At 46.7% G+C, this 27,588-nt stretch overlaps 1 protein-coding gene and 1 pseudogene across 4 annotated transcripts in view; one reads left to right on the top strand and one right to left on the bottom strand.

Annotated features, from left to right (window-relative positions):
• Positions 1-5,575: 5,575 nt before the first annotated feature.
• LOC135971380 (uncharacterized) lies at positions 5,576-7,014 on the bottom strand (annotated as a pseudogene).
• LOC135971382 (SH3 domain and tetratricopeptide repeat-containing protein 1-like) overlaps positions 6,235-27,588 on the top strand; it is a 52,193-nt gene continuing 30,839 nt past the window's right edge. For 2 of the 4 annotated variants that reach the window (XM_073993972.1, XM_073993968.1), the window contains exon 1: positions 6,235-6,383. The gene's annotated coding sequence lies outside the window, so the exon portion shown is untranslated. Of the gene's footprint in view, positions 6,954-9,395; positions 9,513-27,588 lie in introns of all 4 variants that reach the window. The other 2 variants (XM_073993969.1, XM_073993970.1) reach the window with 2 other exon arrangements.

Genomic DNA, 27,588 nt, shown 5'->3' with positions numbered 1-27,588 from the left:
CTGCACTCCAGCCGGGCTACAGAGCAAGACAGTGTCTCCAAAAAAACAAACAAACAAACGAAAACCCCAGATATCCAGATAAAGGATGCAGATGTGTCCACTTTCATAAATTCTTCACCATGCTACAAGAGGGGAACTGACATTTTGGTGAATCTTTGTAAATCATCAATTTGTCTATCACACTTTTATTTCACCAGTAGCATTGACAAAGCTAAGTCCTACAATTCCGTTTGAAATTACCCTTAAAAAGAACAGACCTTTAAAACCTACTACACTCACTCTGAGGAAGAAATAAATATGAATTTTTAGCAAATAAAATGCATCATTTTAGCTTGCCTCTTTGGAAATAGTATTTTTATCTTTCAAGCTGTACTGACAAAATGTATCTTACAGTCAATGAAAAACTGAAACTCAAATAAGCGGACAAGCCTTTTCAAGATAACAAACTCAGGGAGAGGCAGTGCTGACCCCAACACAGACCTTTCTAAGTGTCACGGCATTCCATTCTATCCCTCGGGACACCCATCCTGTTCAGTAAAGCACTCAGTCACCACCTAGGAGGCACTGGCACTGCTCTTTGTCCTCCTGTGTGCCTTAAAAGCATCTTCATGTTCAGGTTCTTGCACATCCTCTCTGGGGTGGGTTTTCCTTGTTCTTTGGGACAGTTTTTCTCTCTTCACAAGTCTGAGACAATCTAGAGAGCTGAAATCATTTCTGCCTTTTCCTCTCAATATCAGTATTCCATTGGCAGACCGTCAATGTGTCTCCGAGGAATAAAAGCTCCGGCTGGAGGAACAGTTTTAATGACCTAGCTTTAATGACATTACGTTGTATTGTCCATTCATTTTAATGTCCTAAAATTTTAATAACCCTAAGGGGTCACCATTTTAGATGAAACTATACCAGGAGATTCCTCTAAGGCCAAGAGCATCCAGCTGCTCTCCTGAGAGACACTACCCCCTACCTCAGGCTGTCCTTGGGGATGAGATGATCCCGGGGCTGATACTCACTAGACCCTCCAATAGACATGGCCACAATGCGTATCCTGGGTCATCCCCAGACAGTTCTAAAATGCCAGGACTAGGAAAAGACAGGAGGGTGGCTGAGGACACAACACCCTGTAGAGTTTTCACGGGGGGACCTCAACCTAAAGACATTTTGGTAATATGTACACTTAGGAAAGATGAAAAGAAGAGAGGCACAAAGATTTTTTTTACAGTAGAGTGTTAGATGATTTATTCTCTGCTTTCCTCTCATGTAAAATGTTTGGAAACAGAAAAATAGTTTGGCCACGGTGGCTCACGCCTGTATTCCCAGAGCTTTAGGTGGCTGAGGTGGGCGATCAGTTAAGATCAGGAGTTCGAAACCAACCTAACCAACATGGCAAAACCGTGTCTCTACTAAAAATACAAAAATTAGCTGGACGTGGTGGTGGGCGCTTATAAGCCCAGCTACTTGGGAGGCTGAAGCAGGAGAATCGCTTGAACTTGGGAGTCAGAGGTTGTAGTGAACTGAGACTGTGCCATTGCACTCCAGCCTGGCGACAGGGCGAGACTCCGTCTCAACAACAACAACAACAACAACAAAATTATAAATATATATAAAATATACATTTAAAATTATTACATGTAGATAGTATTTGAAGTCATGGGACTGACTGTAGATAGAAACAAGAGAAGGCAAGGAAAGTTTTCATATTTATATTTGTATATATTATATAAAATTAATATACATAATTATAATATATAAATATATCATATAGGCTGTGCACAGTGGCTTACACCTGTAATCCCAGCAATTTGGGAGGCTGAGGTGGCAGATCACCTGAGGTCAGGAGTTCGAGACTAGACTGACCAACTTGGAGAAATCCCATCTCTACTATAGATACAAAAATTAGCCAGGCGTGGTGGTGCGTGCCTGTAATCCCAGCTACTCAGGAGATTGAAGCAGGAAAATCACTTGAACCCAGGAGGTGGAGGTTGCGGTGAGCCCAGATTGTGTCATTGCACTCCAGCCTGGGTGACAAGGGTTAAACTCCATCTCAAAATAAATAAATAAATAAATAAAACAAGAAATAGATATTTATGTCAAAATATATAATTATAATACATAAATGTGTATATATATACATTTATTATAAATTTATTAATATATGAAATATATTTATTTCTGAGACAGGGTCTGGCTCTGTCACCCAGGCTGGAGTGCAGTGACACTATCATAGCTCATTGGAGCCTTGAACAGATGGCTCAAGCGATCCTCCCACCTCAGCCTCCTGAGTGGCTAGGATTGCATGCACACACCACCATGCCTAGCTAATTTTAAAATTTTTTGTAGAGACAGGGTCTTCCTTTTTTGCCTAAGCTGGTCTTGAACTCCTGGGCTCAAGTGATCTCCCTGCTTCAGGCTTCCCATGTGTTAGACGTGGGCCACTGCATCTGGTCTAATGCATTTTTTAATTTGCAAGTTTATATTATTTAATATTTTGAAGTACCGAATGTGTTGAACAACCAACTTGCAGAATTCCCGAACAATGGACGGTCAGCTGTCATGTCCTGGTTCAAATTGTCCCAGCACACCAAGGCTAGAAACCTTTCGGCCAACTTCCACTTATGTCTCCCGGGGCAGGACAATGTCACTTGGCCAATCCCCACTAAGAGGGACTCTGGAAAGGCAAGAAACTATTCTGTTCTCTATAATGGAATGTGACCAGAGAGAAGGCAGTTGGGAGGGCCAGCAGGGCCCTCCAACCAGCAGCGTCCACCATCGACTAACTGCCCTAGAGCTACACCGTGCTGGGCATTTGGGGCACTGTTATGAGCAAGAGTTTCCATTTTTCTTCTCATGGGACCTTCATGCTAGTGGCAAGAGACAATTCTTTTTTTTTTTTTTTTGAGACAGTTTTGTTCTTGTCACTCAGGCTGTAGTGCAATGGTGTAATCTCGGCTCACTGCAACCTCTGCCTCCTGGATTCAAGCAATTCTCCTGCCTCAGCCTTCTGAGTAGCTGGGATTACAGGATTGCACCACCACATCTAGCTAATTTTTGTATTTTTAGTAGAGATGGGGATTCACCATGTTGGCCAGGCTGGTCTGGAAATCCTGAGCCACTGCACCCAGTCAAAAGGGAGATTTTAAATCAATAAGTATAATTGTGATGAATGCCAGAAAGAAGAATGTGTGTGATGGGGAGGGGACCTAAGTTATTGTCTCATATTTTACCACTTTCATAGGCAATAACTAAACACTTAGAAGCTTAAAACAACACACACCTTTAAGCCAATTTTGGCAAGCTAGGAGTTGAGCTCATTTTAGCGGGTCCTGTGCTTGGGATCTCACGCTAAGCAGCTGGGCTGCATCCTCATCTGAGGCTCCACCAGGGCAGAATCCATTTCCAGGTCCGCCGAGGTTACTGGCATAATTCATTTCCTCGGACCCGCTTGGCAAGGACCCAGTTTTTTGCTTCCTTGCCTACAGGGCCCCTCCGAAGGTCCTTTCTCAGCACAGCACAGCATCTCCCTCCTGTAGCGCCTGCAGGCGGAACCTTTCTCTCTAGTGTGCGAAGGTGATGCACTGTGACAATGACATCCCATTGCTTTTGCCAGGCTCTATGGGTTAGAAGCCAGTCACCGGTTTTGCTCGTACCCAAGGTCAGGAAGACTATGCAACGGCATAGGTCATTGGGGGGTCAGTCACTTTAGGGTGTGGCTGCCACCACTGAACTTGGTGAGACTTTAAGGGTTGGTAGGAGCTGGCCAGGTACAGGGGTGAGGGTGTGTCAGGCAGGGGTGAGGGCATGGAGGGGGATGCAGAGGCCTGCACCCTGGCATGTCCTTTCACTCCCTGAGGTTTTGTTCTCCTGATCCCTGAGTACATCCCAGAACACGGTGGGGCCCTAGCAGGGGAGAGGTAGGGAAGCATGTGTTGTTCATCCAGGGACCTTGTTAGGCAAATCAGATTAGGGGCCAGGCTTTCAGTGGTGGGTGTGAGCGTGGGAGTGATGAGTGTGCAGGTGTGTGTGCGAAGAGCGATGGGGATGGGGTCAGCCCCAGCCACCATGAAGACCTGAACTGTGCATCCACCCATCCCAGCAGCCTTCCTGAGTGAGTGCCTTCAGGGCGCAGGTCCTGTTTTACACATGGAAGTGAATCAGAGTGGGACACTGCCTTGCCTTAGAGAGGTCACACTTCTTCTCCTTCTTCTTCTTCTCCTCCTTCTTCTTTTTTAAAATTTGTGACAGAGTCCCGCTCTGTTGCCCAGGCTGGAGTGCTGTGGTGTGACCTTGGCTCACTGCAACCTCTGCCTCCCAGGTTCAAGCAATTTTCCTGCCTCAGCCTCCTGGGTAGGGTAGCTGGGATGATAGGCATACATTACCATGCCTGGCTAATTGTTGTATTTTAGTTTCACCATATTGGCCCGGCTGGTCCCAGTCTCCTGGCCTCAAGCGATCTGCCCACATCAGCCTCCCAAAGTGCTGTGACTACAGGCATAAGCCACCACACCGGGCGAGAGGTCACACTTCATGCCAAGTGGGTGGCAGCCACTCAGACAGCACCCCAGCTGGCACTGGGAGTGAGGCGTGCTCAGTGTCCTAGGAAGGCAGAGGGCTGCATGAGAGGTTCCAGGAGGAAGGACTGGAGGAGGATTTGAGATTTTCACCTGAGCAGCTGGGTGGATGGAGGGGCTGTTCACTGAGAATCACAAGAATGTGGATGAGCAGGTTAGGGCACTAATAAAGCACTCTGTTTGGCCCGCGGAAAATTTGAGATGTTTCCCTGTGTCCAGCTGGGCCTTTGGGAAAGGTCAGGGCTGGGCATCTGACTGGGATGGATGTCTCTGGCAGGCAGCAGAGCATGTGGATGGTTTGTGAAGCCTGGAAAGGCATGAGATTTCTTGTGGCAGTGCCCACTGCAAATGGAAGGGCATTTGGCCTGAGTCCAGACATATACAAGTTGGGCAGAGAAGGGGGTGGGTCCCCAGGACCCACCGAGGAGCAGCTATGGAAGTACAGGGAAACCAAGGGTGTGGGGTCACATGGAGCAGGAAACTCAAATAAGATGAGGAAAGACGTTTTAAAGACGATCAGGGCTGGGACAGTGGTTCATGCCTGCAATCCCAATACTTTGGGAGGCTGAGACGAGAGGATAGCTTGAGGCCAGGAGTTTGAGACCAGCCTGGGCAACATAGGGAGACCTCATTTCTATAAATAAATAAATAAATAAATACCATTGGTACTTGGCATTTCAGGCTGGGAACAGCAAACACATGAAAGTTCTGAGGTAGGAAAGGGAAGTGATTAGCGCTTGCTCCTGGTTCCTTTATCAGACCTTAAAGAGATGCAGAGACATTTCAGGTACTCCTTGGCCGAGCTCCTTCAGGGAAGGCCTAAGTTCGTTTTTACTTCCCCTCTATTAATTTTTTTTTTTTTTTTTTTTGGAGACAGAGTCTCATTCTGTCGCCCAGGCTGGAGCGCATGCAGTGGCACCATCTCAGCTCACTGCAACCTCCACCTCCCGGGCTCAAACGATTCTCCTGCCTCAGTCTTCCCAGTAACTGGGACCATAGGGACGCGTCACCACGATCGGCTAAGTTTTTTTATTTTTAGCAGAGATGGGGTTTCATCTTGTTGGCCAGGCTGGTTTCGAACTCCTGGCCTCAAGTGATCCACCTGCCTCCGTCCCACAAACTGCTGGGATTACAGGAGCGAGCCACCGCGCCTGGCCCTACTTCACTCCTAACGCCCACCATACGTGCTTCCAAATGTTTGCTGAATGACAAGGTGAACGAGTGAATGGGACTACGTGACTTCGGGCAGCAGGCAATCCTATTCCTTGAACCTCAGTTTCCTTTTTTGTAAAGCAAGCCTGTCTCTCGCTCTCTGCCCTAAAAGCCTGAGTTCTGGGCTTGAGATGAGCGCGTCCTGTAGGGCAGACTGCAGGTGGACGTTGAGCTGGGTCTTCTAGGAGGCCAGGATCCGGCCAGCTCTTGGGTCCGGTCCTCCCGCGGGACACCGCACGCCCAGTCCCAGCGCCGCCCCGCCCAACCTGCCTTTGTTCCCCCAGGCCCCGCCCTCTCCGCGCAGCTCGCTCCCCATTGCCCGGGGGGCGGGCCCTGGGCGCCCGGCTCCGCTGGGGGCGGGGCTGCGGGCGGCGGGCTGGGCCGTGTGCACCTGCGCGGTGTGTTTCCCGGCCGCAACCCCGCGCCAGCTGCAGCTCGTTGATCCGAGCCGGATCCTGAGCGGGGAACACGGGCTGAAGCGGCGGCGGCGGCCCCGCCCCGGGGCTCCATTGTTGAGGCTGCCGCGGCTCTGTCGGCTGCTCAGCTGCGCTCCAGTCGGCCCAGGCGCCGCGGCGAGGAGCGAGCGCTGCGAGGCGGCAGCCTGAGGTGAGAGGGCGCGACGGGCGACGGGGTCTCCGGACCGGGCGGGGGTCTCTGCCCCGCGCCTGGCGGCTCCGAGCTGGGCTCCGCAGGGTCTGAGGTTGGGATCCGGGGTCCTTGCTCCAGGGCTTTGTCTCGGCCTTGGGCGGCACCGGGGGCTTAGCGCCTGCTGCGGTACCTCGTGGGCCCGCGGGGTGTCCTGGTCGCCCTGCGGGTGAGGGCCGGTCCCTACTGCTCCCCGGCTCCCCGCGTCTGCCGCGGAGGGGACTGCATGGACCCAGGCGCTGGCTTCTGCCCGGTTCCCCGCAGCGTGGCTGGTCCCCGCGTGCAGCAGAGGGGGCCCTGCGAGGGCCCACTCGTGGGGCGGGGTCCGGGCCACCGCGAGAGGGAGACTCCGCCGCCCTCCTCGCCCTCCCTCGCAGCGAGACTGCTTCCCTAGACTCACCGAGGGGACTGCGCGGACCTTCGGACGAGGGAGTCCGTGACTCTGCGTGGGGGCTCTTTCCCGGCCCCGCATGAGGGCTTCCTGAGTGTTTTGTCACCTATATAGGTGGCTGCGTGGACCCGCGCGCGTGGGTAAATGCGAGGTCCTTTTTCAATACCGTGAATCCAAGTATTCGTGCTATTTTAAATCTGCAATTCCTTGACTCTCCAGAGGGTTTTTAGATTAATTTTTTTTCTATTACTTCCTAGCGTTTGTTGCATAGTTCAGAGTACTTGATTAAAACTTAACAGGTCTGCCTGGTACGGTGGCTCACGCCTGTAATCCGAGGACTTTGGGAGGTCTAGGCAGGCGGATCACTTGAGGTCAGGAGTTGGAGACCAACCTGGCCAACATGGTGAAACCCTGTCTCTACTAAAAATACAAAAATTAGTTGGGTGTGGTGGTGGGCGCCTGTAATCGCAGCTCCTCAGGAGGCTGAGGCAGGAGAATAGCTTGAACCCGGGAGGCGGAGGTGGCAGTGAGTGAAATGGCTGCACTGCACTCCAGCCTGGGCCATAGAGTGAGACTTCCTCTCAAAACAAAAACAAAAACAATGTACTGGGTCTACCTCTGGCTCTGGAATTTTCCTGGAAGGCCTTCTCTTCTGGGCTTCATTTTTCTCACTTTTGAGGATCGTAAACTACATAATTTCCAAGAATTTTTGCCCTACACCTTTAATTCTTTCAAGCAAATATAGCAGAGAAAAATTCTCTTCCCCGCAATGGTGTAAGGAAGTCTCTCACAGAAGGGGACACATGGGTATGGAGAAGACAGAGGGTATATATATATATATATATATGTTTTTTTTTTTTTTTTTTTTTTTTGGTGACGGAGTTTTGCTCTGTTGCCCATGCTGGAGTGCAGTGGCAGGATCTTGGCCCACTGCAAGCTCCGCCTCCTGGCTTCACTCCATTCTCCTACCTCAGCCTCCCAAGCAGCTGGGACTATAGGCGCCTGCCACCATGCCCGGCTAATTTTTTGTATTTTTAGTAGAAACAGGATTTCACTGTGCTAGGCAGGATGGTCTCCATCTCCTGACTTCGTGATCTGCCCGCCTCGGCCTTCCAGAGTGCTGGGGATTACAGGTGTGAGCCACTGCGCCTGGCCGACAGAGGATGTATTTTTGAGCTCTACATTTCAGAGTTCTTTTCTCTAGCCCTGGCCTGGGTCCCAAACAGGGAACTTAATTCACTCTATCCCGAAGTATACTCTTGCTTTGATGCCATTGGTATGTTGTCCTAGAGATTTGCTGTGGCTGCTAGGAGTGTTTCAGAGTTAAGAACTGATGCAACCTCTCTTTTGTCAGTTTATGAGTCTATAAACCATCTTGTTTCCTTAGCGTTATCTCCCTGGAACTGGAAGGTCAGAGATGAAGTTTTCTTAGATTATAAGTCTCAGTCTTTGCTATCTACCTTCGTCTGTCTCCCATGTCACCTGCTGTTTTTTTTTCCCCCTGTTTTTCGTTTTAATGTTTTTATTGGATAGGTGTCTATTATTGCAGGCTACCTCAAAACATTTTTGGATATTGACAGGATATAAGTATGAATAATATGTAAAAGATAACTTATTCTAGTTCTTTTGAGCAGAGGATTTGGTTTTGATATGTGGCCCTATTAAAGCTTTTGTTAAGCCCAAGTACTTGCTGAACTTCAGTTCCCTTACCTGTAAAATGGAGTTAGTTGTTAATAATACCTGTTCTGCCTAACTCAGGAGATTGTTTTGAGGATCAAATGAAATAATGAATGTAATGGAATTTTGTAAATTTTAAATGAAATATTGTATTACCTAAGATTTTTTTTTTTAACGCCATATTAAGAATGGAATGAATCTGGGTTTTCCTTTGAAATCCGAAATATTTAATGTATAGAGAAGTTTTAATGTGTCTGTTGGGGAGCTGCATTAGGATTGTTTTCTATCTTTAATTGGCCAGTATTTTTTTATATTTTAGCATTTTTGGGGAACATCAAAATTTGTGTTTCAGTTATCATTAATATTTTACAAAGTTATTGAATGTGCATGATTTAATCTTTAACAATCTCTTCAATTATTTACATTCCCATGTAAAAAATTCAGTAATGAACGTCCATGTAAATAACATTCCCATGCTTTAATGAAGCATAATTTCTTGACATTGCAGTTTCTAAGTGCCCTGTGTTGAGGTTGGGAAAGCTAAAGGGCAGTCAGAGGTCAAGGTCAGCAAAGCGTCACCTTTGACATTTGAAATCCAGCAGCAGATATCACAGTGAACCCCATTCCAGCATCCAGGAAGTTTCTCTGCCCTGCCTCTCCTCCGGCCACCTCAGAATCTGTGTCTGCGGTGTTGGTCCTGCTTTCCTGTCTCTCCTCTGCCTTTTCTTTCTCTTCACCAACTTCTACCGAGTGCCTCTGATGTCTCAGACAGTGGCAGTGGGATTACAAAGGCTAATAAACCCAGCCCTGGTCCTCAAAGAATTTATGTTTTCTGTGCAGATATTAAGTGACACTGTCATATATAGTGTTGACAAACATTGATACAGATTTCCTGTGAAGTGCAGAAGCACCATCCTAGAAGCAGAGATGCAGAGGCAGCACTGGTGACTCACACGTGGAGAGCTGGAGTTCTTGGTCTAGTGGGATAAACTGACCTGGACATCATTTCAGTGCAGCGGAGAGTGAGTGCTGGGATGGGCTCCCTTGGGGCATCTGGGGCTGGGTTTGTCTGGTGTTTAGTCTCCTGCCTGGTACTTAGAGTTTATCAGTAAGATGAGCATTGGGAGGCTTCTAAGTGAAAAGAAAGGCAATCACTTACCTGAAACCTAAAATTTGTAGGTGTTCTGGGCCATTTATAATTCACTGAATCTGTTTTGTCAGAACAAGTCTATCATTTATTGTTTTGGATGGAGTGTGGCCAGCCCTGCCTTGCGATGTAAGGAAATCAGGAAACGCTTGTCAGGTGTCAACACTGTGCCAGGAACTCTTCTAGGGGTTTCCACGTGAATCACTGTATTCATTTCTGTTGCTGCTTTACCACATTTCCACAAATTTAGTGGCTTAAAACAATTGAAATTGTATCATCTCACAGTTCTATGGGGCAGAAGACTGACGTGGATGTGACTGGGCAAAAATCACCATGTGGGCTGGGCTGCATTCCTCACTGGAGAATTGTTTCCAAGTGCTTTTGGCCAAATATAGTTCCTTGTGGTTGCAGGACTGAGGTGTCTGTTCCCTTGCTCTCCATCTGTTGGGAGCTGCCCTCAGCTCCTGAGGCCTCTATCTGGTCTTTGTACGTGGTCCCATCAGCTCAGGACTAGGTAGGCCAGGGACCTGGTCAGGCTCTCCCGTTCCCCTTTGTGCATTTCTCTTCTTGCACTCGGAGAAAGTTCTATTCCCTATTTTAAAATATTTTTTTGAGATGGAATCTCGCACTGTTGCCCAGGCTGGAGTGCAGTAGCATGATCTCAGCTCACTGCAACCTCTACCTCCTGGGTTCAAGTGATTCCCCTGCTTCAGCCTCCTGAGTAGCTGGGACTACAGTTGCCCGCGATGACACCCAACTAATTTTTGTATTTTTAGTAGAGATGGGTTTCACCATTTTAGCCAGGATGGTCTCCATCTCTTGATCTCGTGATCTGCCTGCCTTAGCCTTCCAAAGTGTGGAGATTACGGGTGTGAGCCACCGCGCCTGGCCAGTTCTATGCTCTTAGAGGCTCATGGGATTAGATTGGACCTCCCTGGATAGCCCAGGATACTCTTCCTAAGGCCTGTGGCCAAGCCCTTTTGCTGCACGACATAGTCACAGGTCTCGGGGGTTGGAATCTCCCACCACAGTTACGGATCCACTTACTACAGCAGCCTGGGAGGTGCTTTTTGTCACCTCTGGTTAACAGATATCAATTATTTATTTATTTATTTATTTAATTTTTTTGCAAGTTGGCAGGAACATGAAGGTCCCTTTTTTTTTTTTTTTTTTTTTTCTTTTGAGACGGAGTCTCATTCTCTTGCCCGGGCTGAAGTGCAGTGGTGCAGTCTTGGCTCACCACAACTTCCACCTCCCAGGTTCAAGCAGTTCTCCTGCCTCAGCCTCCTAAGTAGCTGGGACCACAGGCACGTGCCACCAAGCCTGGCTAATTTTTGTATTTTTAGTACAGACGGGGTTTCAGTATGTTGGCCAGGCTGGTCACAAAATCCTGACCTCGTGATCCACCCAACTTGGCCTCCCAAAGTGCTGGGATTACAGGCGTGAGCGACCACACCCAGCCATGAAGATCCTTCTTAAATGAAAAAACCGTTCCTCTGACTTGATGTGAGGCTGTTGGTGAGACTGATAGCAGTGGAGACAGGTCCATCAGAAATGGAGCTAAACTTTGTTTTCTGGAGTATTTTGATGGCCTGCCCTGATCATGTAAGTTTTGCTAAGAAGTCATTAGAGTAATTCCTCTACTGGAAGAAATACCATATGGGGAATTTGGGACCTTCCCTTTTCAAGTTTTGCACAAAGGACTCTTCATGGGCGAAAAGTACATGATTCCAGGTCCATTTCTAGAATGGAAACAGCTGCATCAACCCAACAGCGATTCACATTCCTGAGTTTGAGAGAATCTGATTGTTTCAAGGCTGAAGCCAAAAGCCCAATAAACAATGTTTGTACCTTTATTCATAGTTAGGAATTAGGTGCATCCTGTGGTCAAGCAAACAACTGATGGTGGTCACCAAGTAGTTTAAAACCAAGTAGGACCTCATTTTATCATGTGGGTGTTTTTGATTTTCTTAACTAAGTTTTTATTTTCCTGTGCAATAAATGACAAACTCTGACTTGAAATGCATTTCCTTTAATAAACCAGAATCTAGGGCCGGGCGCGGTGGTTCACGCCTGTAATCCCAGACTTTGGGAGACCGAGGAGGGTGGATCACGAGGTCAGGAGATTGAGACCATCCTGGCTATGGTGAAACCCTGCCTCTACTAAAAATACAAAAAATTAGCCGGGCATGGTGGCGGGCGCCTGTAGTCCCAGGTACTCGGGAGGCTGAGGCAGGAGAATGGCGTGAACCTGGGAGGCAGACCTTGCAGTGAGCGGAGATCACGCCACTGCACTCCAGCCTGAATGACAAAGCAAGACTGTCTCAAAAAAAAAAAAAAAAGAAAAAAAAAGAAACCAGAATGTATAGTCCTAAGGTTTTTAACCTGGCTTTCAGGACTTTATGAAGTCCCCAAAATCCTGTGCAACAATTTTGTGTATCTGCATCCATGTGTGTTTATGGGGAGATGATTTATAGCTCTCCATACTTTTTCAAAGTGGTTGGATTCCAAAAAATTTTATTATACACCACTTTGGCCTGGTGTGGTGGCTCACACCTGTAATCCCAGAACTTAGGGAGGCTGAGGCAGTAGGATCCACTGAGGTCAGCAATTTAAGACCAGCAACATAGCAAGACCTCCACCTCTACCAAAAAAAAAAAAAAAAAGAGAGAAAGAATGCTGGGCATGGTGGTGCACACCTGTGGTTCTAGCTGCTCGAGAGGTTGATCACCTGATCCCAATAATTTGAGGCTGTAGTAAGTTAGAATTATACCACCGCACTCCAGCCCAGGCAACAGAGCAAGACCCTCTCTCAAACAAAAACAAAAAACCATATCACTTAATATACTATTGTTGTTGGTCAAATATCAGATTTTGTTTAAAAACTAAATACTCTTTTTTTTTTTTTTTGAGATGGAGTCTCGCTCTGTCGCCCAGGCTGGAGTGCAGTGGCATAGTCTCAGCTCACTGCAAGCTCCGCCTCCTGGGTTCACACCATTCTCCTGCCTCAACCTCCTGAGTAGCTGGGACTACAGGCGCCTGCCAGCACGCCTGGCTAGTATTTTGTATTTTTAGTAGAGACGGGGTTTCACCGTGTTAGCCAGGATGGTCTCGATCTCCTGACCTCGTGATCCGCCCACGTTGGCTTCCCAAAGTGCTGGGATTACAGGTAAATACTCATTTTTAGCAAAGTTGTACAGGCCTACAGTTCTAAGAGTCAGAAATTAACAAGGCTTAGGACAAAACCCAGCAATCCCCCACCTTACCCTTCTCCACTCTGATCCCTGCTCCTTGGAGGTTACTGTGTTTATGTTTTAGCTCGTTCTTCTAGATTGTGTGAAAGACAGGGAGGTGTCCTACTATGGAAGACAAGGATTCAGGCTGCTTACCTTCCCCGCTCCTCCTGTTGCCCACGTTTTTCTCCCCCATCCTCTCAGTATAATTATTGTGCTAGTGAGGCCAGGCACGGTGGCTCGTGACTTATCCCAGATTTTTGGGAGGCCGAGGTGGGCAGATCACTTGAGGCCAGGAGTTGAAGGCCAGCCTGGCCAACACAGTGAAACCCCGTCTCTACTAAAAAATACAAAAATTAGTCAGTTGTAGTGTTGCACACCTGTAGTTCCAGCTACTCAGGAGGATAAGGCACAAGAATTGCTTGAACCTGAGAGGTGGAGGTTGCAGTGAGCTGAGATCGCACCATAAGCTGAGATTGCACCACTGCACTCCAACCTGGGCAACAGAGGTAGACTCTGTCTCAAAAAAAATTATTGTGATAGTGGGATACATAGTATAATAGTGTATATATTTAGTATTCTTCCTGGTTTTTGGCCCACAGCTTCTAAAACCCTTGTAATTTCCTGAGTGATAGGAACATCATTGGTTATAATATTTGGTCTTAGGTTTCAATACCTGACACAAGAGCTTCTAAGACTTTGGGAATCTCTGGGGCGATAGGAGTGTCTTTTGTATGATAATGAGATGACAGGGGGCTTCGGCCCCTAGACAGGTTCAGGATCAGGGCTGGTTGCCAGAAAGATGAGTCATGATTATAGAGTTGGACATGTCAGCCCCACACCTACCTCTGGGAGGGGAGATGAGACAGGCTGGAGATTGAGCTAGTCACGGGTAGCCAGTGACTTAATCATGTTGATGTTATTAAAACTCCATAAAACCCTCTAAATACTGGGTTTGGGGAGCTTCTGGTTTGGTGAACTCATTTGGTGCTGGGGAGGTGGCACTTCCAGGCATGGGAGCCTCGACCTCTCTGCCCCGTGGTGTGCCCTGTGCCTCTCTTGCATTTGGCTGTTCCCGTGTTCTCTTCTTTGTAATAAACCAATAAGAGTAAGTAAGTGCCAAGCACTTTGCGTCTGTCACCTCTCTTACTTTTTCAGCAACACTGTGTGGCAGATAATGTCCTCATTTTGCCGGTGACAAAATGAGACTGATGCATTGAGTAACTTGCTCAAGGTCACATAATAAGCGGAATTCAAGCTCTGACTCCGAAGCCTGTGCTTTTAACGAGCATGCTGCATACGCGGCCTCTTTATTTGTTAGGAGTTTCGGTGTCTCTAGGGCCTGACACCAAGTTGACCGTCGTGTCCTAGAGCTGTTATAAGGGAGCTTTTAGCGGCCCTGCTGAGAACAGAGCCAGCACCTCCGGATTGGCAGGGCAGGGGCTGTTCCTGCTGGGAGCTGCAGGTCACTCCCTGTAGCCCTTGGCTGATCTTGCTCATCCACTCCCTCCCTCATTCAGTAGTTCCTGAGTGCCGCCTCTGTGCGGAGGAGAAGGAGGCAGCCTTCCAGCCCAGGTGGGGCCTGCAGGTACACAAAGGGAGAGGCAGCTGTGCGCTGAGCTGGCTGTAGGCTGGGACAGTGTGGCTCCAGAGGTGGCGATAGAATGCTCTGGGACTGCAGAGAGAACACATGCTTGTGAAAGGGAGGAAGGGGCAGTCACCGCAGAGGAGGTGTACTTGAGTTGGACTTTGAGGGAGGAGTTGGATTTCCACAGTGGAACCGAGCAGCTGAGGCTTTCTCAGCAGCTGAAGATTACAGCCAGCCAGCCTCAAATGTTCAGTTTTTCCTGAATTCCCTTTTTTAAGAGAGTGCAGTAAGTTTTCAACAGAGATAAAGCAGTCACCTCCATGTCATTCATGTTCTGCAAATCCTATGTGTAGTTGTTGATGCTTAGCAGATGGGGGCAGCCTGGGCCATAAGAGAAGAGCCTGTGTGTCCACTTGTTTGGACATCAGTCAGGTGTGGCACAGGGCAGTGATCACTGCCTTCCCCTGAGGACCTCAGTTGTACTTTTATGTGGAGAGGACAAAGAAAGCTGTTGTACAGGGGGCAGGAGACATTTCAACTGCAAAGCAAGGCACAAAATACACATAGTCTGTGCCCTGCATGAGAAACCTAGCAGAACTGTGTGCTGATTCCACCCCTGCCTCCCCTTCTGAGAGCGAACCGTCCATTGTACCATGGTGGAAGGCATTTCTGAAGCCTCTGCAATCGGAGTGATCTGTTACTTGCCCATTGAGCCTTGGGGCAGCAACCAGATGGTGTGGCTGAAACACAGGCCTTGGCCAGACGTGGTTGGTCATGTTGGTTCTGCCACTGATTGTGAATTACAAAACCTTGGAGAAGTCATTGTCTTTGTGTGTGCCTCTCATGTAAGATGGGGAACACTGTGGCCATTGCAGAAAAGCAGATAGGTGGAGCGAGTATGGAGTGCTTTGTGTGTGTGTGTCATACGGTGAATGAAATGGCACTGATTGACGTTATTGATAGTAATAACAGGTTTAATTCAGGAATAAAACTGGTAAAGTAGGCCAGGTGCGGTGACTTACGCCTGTATTCCCAGCACTTTGGGAGGCCAAGGCGGACGGATCATGAGGTCAGGAGTTTGAGACCAGCCTGGCCAATATGGTGAAACCCCATCTTTGCTAAAAATACAAAAATTAGCTGGGTGTGGTGGTAGTCCTGGGTGTGCCTGTAGTCCCAGCTACTTGAGAGGCTGAAGCAGGAGAATCGTTTGAACCCGGGAGGTGGAGGTTACAGTGAGCCGAGATGGTGTCACTGCACTCCAGCCTGGGCTAGAGAGTGAAACTCCATCTCAAAAAAAAAAAAACCTGGTAAAGTATTTTACCCAGCCTAGGTACATGTGGTAGAGCCGAATGAAAGCTTAGAAAAAGATGACTTGAGAACTAGCCCAGCAGAGGAATCAGGTGGGATGTGTTGTTACTGAGTAAGTGAAATTTGCACCTGCTTTCTCCCAGGCCTCGCTGAGTTGTGTACAACAGAGAGCTCAGGTGTTGGGGGCAGTTGACCGGTTGAAGAATGCATTGCTATTATGTGAGGAACATTGGGCTTTGAAAAAGCAGAACTGGATCCACGTTCTTGCCTGGTAACTCTAACTATCATCTAGTTTGTAAAGGGGAATACAGTTCACTGAAAAATTCTTATGACCGTGGGGAAAGGATTGGGGCGTCTGCATTGGTGTGTGTAATATAGGTCATATGAAAGAGCATTTAGGCTGGAGGGAGACTTTTCATCTCTATAACTTTACTTTCACAGGACAATTCCATCATGATTTGAAGATTTTTGAGTCAAAACTACATTGTTCTGCTATGTGTTTTGGGGCAAATTTATACATACAATTTGCTTAAATATTTCAGATGATACAAGAATATATGTGTAGCATAAAAAGCTGAAATTTGCATTTCCCCTTCTCTAGAAGTAACCATTGTGAATAGTTAAGTCTGTATTCCGCTATTTTGTGTATTATAAATACACTGTGAATATATGAGTCTATATAGACATATATGTTACAGAAACACATTTTTAGAGATGGAATATTGCTGTGTTGCCCATGCTAGTCTCAAACTCCTGGGCTCAAGTGATCCTCTCGCCTCAGCCTCCCAAAGTTTTGGAATTACAGGCGTGAGCCACCGTGCCTGTCCTGGATGAGTATATTTACTAATTGCTAAGTTACTCTGTTCATTACGTGTCTATTGAACTCCCCCATGTGCCAAGCATTGTTCTGAATACCTTATATGCACCAATTGACTTAATTTTTAGAGAAGCTCTATTGTTGTGTCCCTTTTACAGTGAGGAAACTGAACCACAGAGAGGCTGGGGACGTTGTCTAACATCACACAGCCAGTGCTGTTGGAATTGAGGTTGGAACCCAGACAGCTGGCTTCAGATCTCTTAGCTGTTATCATAGATGGCACACCCAAACCTTAGGGCCACCTCCCAAGCCTTGCCTGAGCTCTGCCTGAGCTCTGCGAGAGCCGTGTATGTGAGGTTTCTTTCCTCTTTAAGAACACAAGTCTTGGAATTGTCCCAGACCCTGGTAGGAGCTCTTGAGGACCAAAAAACAGGGGTTCTTCAAGCCTGCCCCAAGGCCAGATCTCTGATTTAGCTACTTGGAAGGCAGACGTGGAAGAGAGTAATTTTGCCAGAACAAAAAGTCAAGATTTCTGGGCTGACTCGGCCAGATGCGGTGGCTCATGCCTGTAATCCCAGCACTTTGGGAGGCCGAGGCAGGTGGATCACCTGAGGTCGGGAGTTCGAGAGCAGCCTGGCCAACAAGTTGAAACTCCATCTGTACTAAAAATATAAAAATTAACTGGGCGTGGTGCTGGGCGCCTGTAACTCCAGCTACCAGGGAGGCTGAGGCAGAATTGTTTGAACCCGGGAGGCAGAGGTGGCAGTGAGCTAAGATTGCACCACTGCAGTGCAGATTGGGTGACAGAGTGAGACTCCATCTCAAAAAAAAAAAAAAAAAAAAAAAAAGAGGGAAGGGGAATGGCTGGGCTGTCTCATCCTGGGGAAGAGGCCCTACAGCAGCCGTAGGACCTTGGCCACTTGGTTGGAAAAGAAGGAAGGAAAAGCTTCACCCATGGCGGTGACCTGGACTGCAGAAACCACACTAAACAGTCCACGTCCTGGAGCCTGGCCACCCCATTTGCTTCTCTTCTCCTTGGGTAGAGGGTGTGGGGAGCTTTCTACCCTGGAGGCTGAGCAGTGCAGCTTCTAACCAGGGTAGGCGTTTGTCTGTTCCTGGGAATACAGACAGCATTCTCATAAGCAGCCCAAATACTCCTGAACAGCTTTTTGTAGGGTGGGGTGGAGCGGGGCAGAGGGTCATTTTGACTCATAGGTACCTTTTCCACTTTCACGGCTGATAACTGTGTTACAGATTAAAGTTTTGTTTTTGATACTGAAGAGGGCTTAAGAGAGTGAGCTATTATGGCACATCTAAGTCTGCTAAAATAGAACCGCGGGGTAGTGTAGGAAAATCTCTTCTAAATTATGGATCATATATGGTGAACATTAGAAGCCATGTGTACCTAAGTTGACAAATCAAAACATGGCTTGTCTTTGGGTGACCCAGGTAAGTCTGGATGCCACTGCGCCTTGTGTGAACACAGGATGCTGAGGTGTAGGGATCAACAGGCTTTTTCTGGACATCTTGCACTTCTCCCTTGGGGTAAAGTGGGGCAGCAGTAGGAGCACACAGCTGTTGGGTCCCTAACATTTGTCAGCTGTTTTACATGTGGGATTCCATTTAATGCAATCTTAGAGGTAAAATTATTTTATTGAAGATGAAGATAGAAGCTTAGAGAAGTTAAGAAAATTGTTCAAGGTCACGTCATTTGTTTTGTTTTTTTTTTTTTTTTTTTTTTTGAGACAGAGTTTTGCTCTTCTTGTCTAGGCTGGAGTGCAATGGCGTGATCTTGGCTCACCACAACCTCTGCTTCCCAAGTTCAAGTGATTCTCCTGCCTCAGCCTCCCGAGTAGCTGGGATGACAGGCATGAGCCACCACACCAGGCTGATTTCATATTTTTAGTAGGGACGGGGTTTTTCCATGTTGGTTAGGCTGGTCTTGAACTCCCAACCTTGGGTGATCCGCCCAACTCGGCCTCCCAAAGTGCTGGGATTACAGGTGTGAGCCACCACGCCTGGGCAGGGCCATGTAATTTAAGTGGAAAGATGAAGTACTTGATGAACTCAGAAGTTTGACTTCAAAGCCCTTGATCTTTCCATAACACATGGTTCCTTCCCCGGTTAGTGGGGAGTGACTGAAGAACTCAAGGAAGTTGTGTTTTGTGGAAAGAAGACCTGAGGGGTGTATGGTCTTTCCAGGCTTGGAATTGCCATGCTGGGCTTCTGAATTGTGTAGCTGGGCCATAGAGAGAGAAGCCCCTCATTTAAGACTTATTCTTTGGGGGAAATAAAGGAAGGCCGCCCACATGAGACAGGCAGAGATGACTTTCTCAGAGCTGCTGTGGCAAGGGAGTCGGCACCATCACTTGCGTGTGGCAGAGACTGACATGCAAGTGAGTGGCAGATGAGGAGTGGGGAAGCTTCAGGATGGAAAAGAATGGCTCTCAGTGGAGGCTGTTGTGGGGGCTGGAGGCGGCTGTGCAGAAGTGGGGTGTCCTATGTGATTCGTTAGGGGTGTATTTGGCTTTCTTTGAATTATCCTAAATGGAAATAGGGGCCAAAATTAGGGTGGCTGTCAGTTTTGAGTCAAGTCCTGGCCACGGACAGAATCGTGGTTTAGTTTCTGGGTTGTGGAGAGAGAGCAGTCTGGCTTCCTGTCTCATGTGCTAGCCTGGCTGGCCTCCTAGCTGTTTACTGTAGATAGGGGATTGGTTTCCTGGGTGGGCAGCTACAGGTTGTGGTCTGAGTTCTGTCTTTATACATATGATCAGGCATGTTCTGTTTGTATATTCAGTCCCTCATTTTTCTTGTCAGTAAAAATATCAAATGACAAATTGGATACATTGGGAACTTTTTAGATGTCTGTGTCCCCTGGAGGAAGTTTTCACGTTCACATTTAATCAGAATGAATATAAACAATTGGGCCATTTATCTTGAAGTTGTAAAATAGGAAATCTTCAACAATACTACCTCAGCGCCATTTCCTGTCTGTCCATCGTTAGGGAATGTGTTTTTATCCCCCGCCGGCTCATCGTCCACCAGTTTGTGGTTGATCCACTTCTCTATACGTCTTGTCTTGTGTGCATCTCATTGTTTGCTAGTGTTAGCTTTCCCCTTCGTCAGTGTAGTTTATTTGTGTAGCCTCTGTTGGTAGGAAGTTATTTGTGGAATTTGTGAATGGAAGGGACCTTGGAGGTCTGCTAGGTCAGCCCAGTGATTTTCAAGATAAACAGAAATACAGGGAAATGTTCCAGCTTCTTTGGTGGCAAAACCAGGAATAGAAAGCAGTGTTCTTTGTGCCACAATGTCATTGGAAGACAACTCAAGGTGGGCCTAAAATGCAGAGTAACTAACTTTCATTTATCTCTGCTTCTGACTCTTGTTATCAGACATTTTAAATTGACCTTAATGTGTTCGCAGAAATATGAAAAGTTCTGACTTGTTTACATATAAGGTACTTCTTTGCCTACTCATTTGGTTGTTTTTTTCAACAGGATTGAAAAGACATTGTTATAAACTGAATGTTAATGTCCCCTCCAGATTCTTGTACTGGAACCCTAACTGCCAGTGTGATGGTATTAGGGGATAGGACCTTTGAGAGGTGATTAGGGTTAGATGAGGTCATGAGCGTGGGCCCTGGTCTGACAGGATTAGTGCCCTTAGAAGTAGAGAAACCAGGCCGGGTGTGGTGGCTCACACCTGTAATCCCAGCACTGCCTAGCTAATTTTTAAATTTTTTGTAAGGTCAGAGTCTTGCTGTGTTGTCCAGAGTGGTTTCAAACTCCTGGCCTCAAGCAGTCCTCTCACCTCAGCCTCTCAAAGCACTGGATTACAGGCGTGAGCCACACGCCCAGCCCAGTGATTTTTTGTTGTTAAGATCAAGGACGGGTTCCCTGGCTTGGCATTCAAGGCTCATGATCTGGGCGTGATATGCAAGTTGGGTTGCAGTGTTTCCATTCCCGCCATCAGCCTTGCATTCCAACTTGTTGCCTAAGCGCTGTTCTGAAGCCCAGCCTGAGAGCTGCATTTAGAATTTATACCTTCTCATCTCTTCATCTTCTTTGCCTATGTTCTTATCTCCATCTGGGACATCGTCTTCACCTGTGTTCTTATTTCCGTCTGGGACATCGTCTTTGCCTATGTACTTATCTCCATCTGGGACATCGTCTTCACCTGTGTTCTTATTTCCGTCTGGGACATCGTCTTTGCCTATGTACTTATCTCCATCTGGGACATCGTCTTCACCTGTGTTCTTATTTCCGTCTGGGACATCGTCTTCGCCTATGTTCTTATCTCCATCTGGGACATCATCTCCACACTTCTGCCTCTTTAAATCTTCTCCATCCTTCAAGACTTGAAATACTCACTTCCTTTACATGATCCCCGCTCTGACATCCAAGCTAGAATTAATCTTTCTTCCTTTGAACTCTGATAGTGATTAATGTTTTTCATCCTTTAATTATGCAGCAGTCCTGTGTGTTAGATATTATTATTTCCCCAGTTTTTCATAGTTACTCTGAAAATATTTACTGTAGTCATATATTTTGAGTATGTAATATGAGCGACATTCAAAAGGTCCTGGAGAGTGAAAGGCAGTCCTACTCCCATCACTGCTCTGTGACCACTGTTGCCAGTTTTGTTTGTTTGTTTGCTTGTTTGTTTTTCCAAGATGGAGTCTTGCTCTGTCACCAGGCTGGCGTGATCTCAGCTCACTGCAACCTCCACCTCCTGGGTTCAAGCGATTCTCCTGCCTCAACCTCCTGAGTGGCTGGGACTACAGGCGCGCGCCACTATGCCCAGATTATTTTTGTATTTTTAGTAGAGACGGGGTTTCACCGTGTTGGCCAGGATGGTCTGGATATCTTGGCTTCTTGATCCACCTGCCTCAGCCTCTCAAGGTGCTGGGATTACATGTGTGAGCGACTGCACCCAGCCTATGTATCTTCTTTTTAAAACACAGATGTTGGCATAAGATAAACAGTGTTCTCCATCAGTTCCCCACTGGTAAATATTTAGGTTATTCCCAACCGTTTGGATTAATCAATGCTGAGTTGTACGTAATTCTTCCATATTTGCATCAATATGTTCATAGGATGCATTGCTAGAAATGGAATTGTGGGATTCAGGGTTCTGCACATTTTAAATGTTGATGGGTGTTGCTCGATTCCCTTCTGTTAGGGCCATACTGTTATCTCACTGTCAATGTGTAAGGGCGCCTATTTCTATTTCCTTGCCAACAGTTTGTTCTGACATCACACACACACATAAAAATAGCCCTTTGTTCCAAAAACATGGACATTTTACCTTTCTACTTAAAGTGTGAGCACACTGACTGAAGCTCTGTGTTGCAGTGATATGTGCTGCTAGGATTGTGGCTCTGTTTTGAATTTGCTAGCCAGGCTATGGCTTTCCAGTCAGTTATTTTTTGTTTTCTTCATGTTGTTCCTGCCGTTGGGCTGGGGTAACCTGTGTGAATTTCCTTCTACTGCCCAGCCAGATTTCCTTTCCAGTGGATGGGCTTAGTGTCTCATATGGCAGTCCTGTTTCCTGGTGATCTGGGCTTAGTGTGTCATCCGGCAGCCCTGTTTCCTGGTGATCTGGGCTGAGTGGCTCCATGAGAAGTTGCACCCATCTTCTCCAGTAGTGCGTCTTTTCACAGCAAGCAAAACATTTTCACCACTTTTCTAGCGGTACAGGCACTAGCTCTTTTCTGGGCATCAGGAGACCTGGCTTTGTTCTGGTTCAAGCAACAGCTGGTGAGTTACCAAAGACAAGTCGCATCTGGCCCCTGGTCCTTTGCTTTATAAGTGAATCGCAGTCCGAGTGGGCATCACTGCCCTGGTCTCTATGCGGTGCTGAGTGTTGTGGGGATGATGGCTAAGTGTCAGGATGCATTTCCACTGCTAGGGGATTACAGGCCAGCCAAAGACACAGGAGGAAAGCTAACAGCCCTGGGCAGGTACACACAACGAGAGGAGTTTGAAAGGGTGGTTCCAAGTTCCTTGGTGTGATTGATGTGATCACAATAAACATTTTATCTCTAAGTCTTGGGCCATTGGACCAAGAGAAGAGAGAGCTGGTGTTGAGTTGTAGTGAGAGGTGTGTGGTTCGTGTGCCTGCTGAGCCTGGCTGGGACTCAATTCCATTGAGTCCCATTCCATTTTACCTTCTGTTTCCACCTTTTTCGTGCTCCTGCTTGTTTCTCCAGAAAAAAATGCAATAAATTGCTTTCAAAAACTTTACAAAAGCCATAGATGCTTATTGAAAATAGTTCAAATGATATGGAAGACAGAAAGATAGTGAGTGTTTTTCTGTTGTGTGTTTGGATGAATGTGTCTTTGGGGTAGTCACTATTAACACTGGGTGTATTTCCTTCCAGATCTTTTCCAGTGTACCTACAAATACATATGTACACTTTGTAAAAAACAAAATAGTACCTGATAAACATTGAGTTCCCCTACTCCCACTGCACAGTCTACATGGACATCCTTTCATGGTGATACGATGAGACCTGATCGACTCCTTTTGTTCGCTGGAGGGGCAGGTAATAATAGCTACAGATAACTCACCTTCAGTGGGCATTTACCATGTGACAGGGTCTGTGCTCCGGGCAGGCTACATGAAGTGGGTCTTAAGGCTTTTTACAACAATGCTATGGGTGAACACAGTAATTGTTAACATTTTGCAAATGATAGAATTGCAGTAGAGAGAAGCAAAGCTGCTTGCTCAAACTCATGGCATGATTCCTGAGAGAGAGAGAACACTTTTAAAACAATTGTTGCTATAATCAGGTGATTTATGATCATTTCAAGAAATAGTGCATTCAGCGAATACATTTCAGGGTCTGGTACAGTCTGGGAGCTGGTCCTGAAAATGCACTGGGCTAGAGGTAAGGGAGCGGTCCATTGGCCCTGGACCGCTAGTGCAAGGAGGGAGGTCCCGGGGAGAGGGGGTATGGAGAGGAGGTCTCTGAACAAACCTTGCAACATCCATTTCTGCTGAGTCTGGTCCGAGGTCTGGGTCTTGACATGCACACTTTTCAGAGATACTTGGTTTTGATTTTTATCATGGCTCACCTGAGCAGCCATGGTTTCAAACTGCCTGGAGATGTGGTCTGGAAGGCCAGTGCTATGCCCATCCTTCCCGCTCCTGCAGGAGGGGAGTCATCCTGGACTAGAGGGCTTTGCCTGTAATCAGCTATCTCATAATAAGTGGATTTGATGCTGGTTTCGCTAGGTCAGGAAATTTCCCATTTGGAAGGAAAACTGATACTTGTTTTTGGGTTTTGCTGAGGAGTCACAGGGTTTAGAGCAGGGACTGGAGGTTTGTTGAGACACACGTGAGTGCACTCAAACATCTTCCATGAAACGTGGAAATAAAGACAGTGTTCCAGAGAGGTCCCTGGCTTTGGGATATACATATTTCAGTAACAGAATGGCACTGGATGTCTGCTGAATTTTTTTCATGCTATTTTGGCAAATTTTATTTGGGTGTGTGTCTCCTTTACAGACGGTATGACATCAGTTTTTGCCACCAAGTATTTACAGCCATTGGTCCCTCCTATGTGGGTCACTTTTGTGCCGTGGTTTCTTTGGGTAAATTGTAGGTCTCCTACCCAAAGCACATTGCCCATTTCAAGGTGCTCCTGGTTTCTGAACACCTGTGGCAGTGCCTTCCCTGTAGGTGAATCCAGCGGAGAAAGTACCCCTCCCCAGGAGGTGGGGACTGGTGATTGCCTGAGTGAGGAGGCCGGGGATGAGCCCTGGACTAGAATTTGGGACTGGCTGCTTTTTCCTTCCCCTCCTCTCCCTCCTATTTTGCCACCACCCCCACTTTTTAAAAATTTCTTATTAAAAATTAAGCAATTATTTTGGTTTCCTTTATTCGCTATTCCTTTCTAATCGCATGCAGAGTGAGCCTAGGACAGTGGAAAGGAAAGTTGTACTTAGCTTCAGATGATCCTACCAGTCCCGCATTGAGGGGCTTCCGCCAGGCAGCATCGTCAAGTGGCGTTGAGGTTCTCCTTTCAGTCCTCAGCGTTAACCAGCAGAGGCAGGTGGTACTTATTCCTGGTTAATGTTGAGGAAGTTGAGCTCAAAGTGGCTAAGGGAACTTCCCAAAGTCACATAGGAAGTAGCAGAGTAGAACCAAACACAGATTGTCTCTGAATCAGGCAGGTCGTCCGATTCCAAAATGGGCTCTTAATTTTTGGAGGTCAAAAAGCTGAACAGACACAGATATTTCTTTTTTTTTTTTTTTTTTTTTTCTTTTTGAGCTAGGGTTTTGCTCTGCTGCCTAGGCTGGTCTAGGCTCAAGCTGTCCTCCTGCCTTAGCGTTCTGAGTGCTGGGCTTACAGGTTGGTGTCACCACACCCAACCGAACAGACATTTCTTGAAAGAAGACATACAAATGGCCAAAAAATATGTGAAAAAAATGTTCAGTATCACTTACAATCAGAGAAATGCAAATCAAAACCGCAGTGAGGTATCATCTCACCGATTAGGATGGGTATTATCAAAAAGACAAAAAATAACAAGTGCTGGCAAGGATATGGAGACAAGGGAGCTCTTACAGGGTGTAGGGGGGTGTAAACTAGAGCAGCTGGCTGGGCGCGGGGTGCACGCGGACATCCCAGCACTTTGGGAGGCCGAGATGGGCAGATCACCTGATGTCAGGAGTTTGAAACCAGCTTGGCCAACATGGTGAAACCCCGTCTCTACTAAAAACACAAAAATTATCTGGGCATGGTGGATCACACCTGTAATCCCAGCACTGTTGGGCGACTGAGGTGGGCGGATCACTTGAGGCCAGGAGTTCAAGACCAGCCTGGCCAACGTGGTGAAACCGCATCTCTACTAAAAAATACAAAAATTTGCCAGGTGCAGTGGCAGGCGCCTATAATCCCCGCTACTCAGGAGGCCGAGGCATGAGAACCACTGGAACCCGGGAGGCGGATGCTACAGTGAGCGAGCCGAGATTGCACCACTATACTCCAGCTTGGGCAACAGTGAGACTCTGTCTCAAAGAGAAAAATGAAAAAGAGTAAGAGTAAGCTAGGGCACCCACTATGGCAAACAGTATGGAAGTCCCTCAGAAAACTGCAAATGAAATTACAGTGTGATCCAGCAGTCCCACTACAGTGTAGATACCCAAAGAAAAGGAAATCAGTGTTGGAGGGGCATCCACACCTCTGTGTTTCCTGCAGCACTGTTCACCATAGCCAAGGTATGGAATCAGCCTCGGTGTCCAACAGCAGATGATGGATAGAGAAAATGTGGTCTTTATACACAGTGGAGTACTAGTCAGCCATAACACAGGATGAAGTCCTGTTATTCTCAACAATGTGGATGGAACTGGAAGATATTATGTGAAATAAGCCAGGGACAGAAAGTTACACAGCATATATTCTCTTATGTGGAAGGCAAAAGGAGTGGATCTCATGGAAGTTGAAAGTAGACAGAGGATCCTAGAGCGTTGGAAGGGTGGGGGAAGAGGGAGATAGGGAGAAATTTGTTAAAGGATGCAAAATTAGAGCTGGATAGGAGTAAGTTCTAGTGTTTTATAACATAGGACGACTATAGTTAACAAGAATATATAGTTTCAGGCTGGGCACCATGGCTCATGTATGTAATCCTAGCACTTTGGGAGGCTGAGATGGGTGGATCACCTGAAGTCAGGAGTTTGAGAGCAGCCTGGCCAATGTGGTGAAACCCCATCTCTACTAAAAATACAAAAATTAGCCGGGCATAGTGGTGGGTGCCTGTAACCCCAGCTACCAGGGAGGCCGAGGCAGGAGAATAGCTTGAACCTGGGAAGCAGATGTTGCAGTAAGCTGAGATCACACCACTGCACTCCAGCCTGGGCAACAGAGCAAGACTTTGTCTCACAAAAAAAAAAAAAAAAAAAAAAAAGAATATATAGTTCCAGATAATTGGAGGAAGGGTATTGAACGTTACCAACACAAAGAAATGATAAATGTTTGAGATGGTGGATATGCTAATTACGCTGATCACATAAATTACATGTAATATAACATCACTATGTGTACTCCATACATATGTAGAGTGCACAATTATGTGTCAATTTAAAAAGAAAAAGCTGAACTTAGATTGCAATGGCTAAGTAGTTAGCTTTTTCATATTTTTGATATAGACCCGGGGCATTTATTTTAAGTAAACTACCCTTGGCTTCAGGAAATGTTTAGTATTTGAATTTTAGCCTTGCATTTTATTATACAGAGAAGTAAAACTGTAGGCTTGCTTTAGATACAGTCACAGGGGTTTGCCGTGATGACTTTTTGTGTAATGAGGGGGAAATATACCTTAATTAATAGGCATACATGCTCATTTTTCTCCCTCGTACACATTTTTAGTTGTTGTCCAGGCATTGTGATACTTATGTAAACAGTATGTGATATCTTAGGTAGGAATCAGAATTTTAAGGTAAGAATACTTAGAGTTATATATTTTTCAAGCTTTCAAAGTGGACATTTTACATGTCTATTATATAACTGTAATTAAATTTTCAGAAAGACAATACCTGTCTCATATGGGTGATGCTCTAGCATGTTTTGTTTGTTTGTTTCTTTCTTTTCTTTTGTTTTGTTTTGTTTTTTTTTTTTTTTTGGAGACAGTGTCTCACTTTCTCCCAGACTGGAATGTAGTGGTGCAATCATGGCTCACTACAGCCTCAGCCTCATAGGCTCGAGAGATCCTCCCACCTCAGCCTCTCAAGTAGCTGGGACCACAGGTGTACAACACCATGCCCAGCTAATGTTTAAAATTTTTTGCAGAGACAGGGCCTCCCTCTGTTGCTCAGGCTGGTCTGGAATTCCTGGGTTCAAGTGATTCTCCTGCTTCATTCTCCCAAAGTGTTGTGATTACAGTCATGTGCCACTGCCTGGCCGCATATAAGTGGGATGATGACTTTAGCCTAGGAGTTCCACACCAGCCTGGGAACATGGCTCAAGACCCTGTCTCTACAAGAACTAAAAAAATTAACT

This window comes from Macaca fascicularis, chromosome 6 (genome assembly GCF_037993035.2).
Source record: "Macaca fascicularis isolate 582-1 chromosome 6, T2T-MFA8v1.1".
Taxonomy (NCBI): Eukaryota; Metazoa; Chordata; class Mammalia; order Primates; family Cercopithecidae; genus Macaca; species Macaca fascicularis.
The sequence above is the reverse complement of the archived record's forward strand: the minus strand, read 5'-3'. Positions and strand labels throughout refer to the sequence as shown.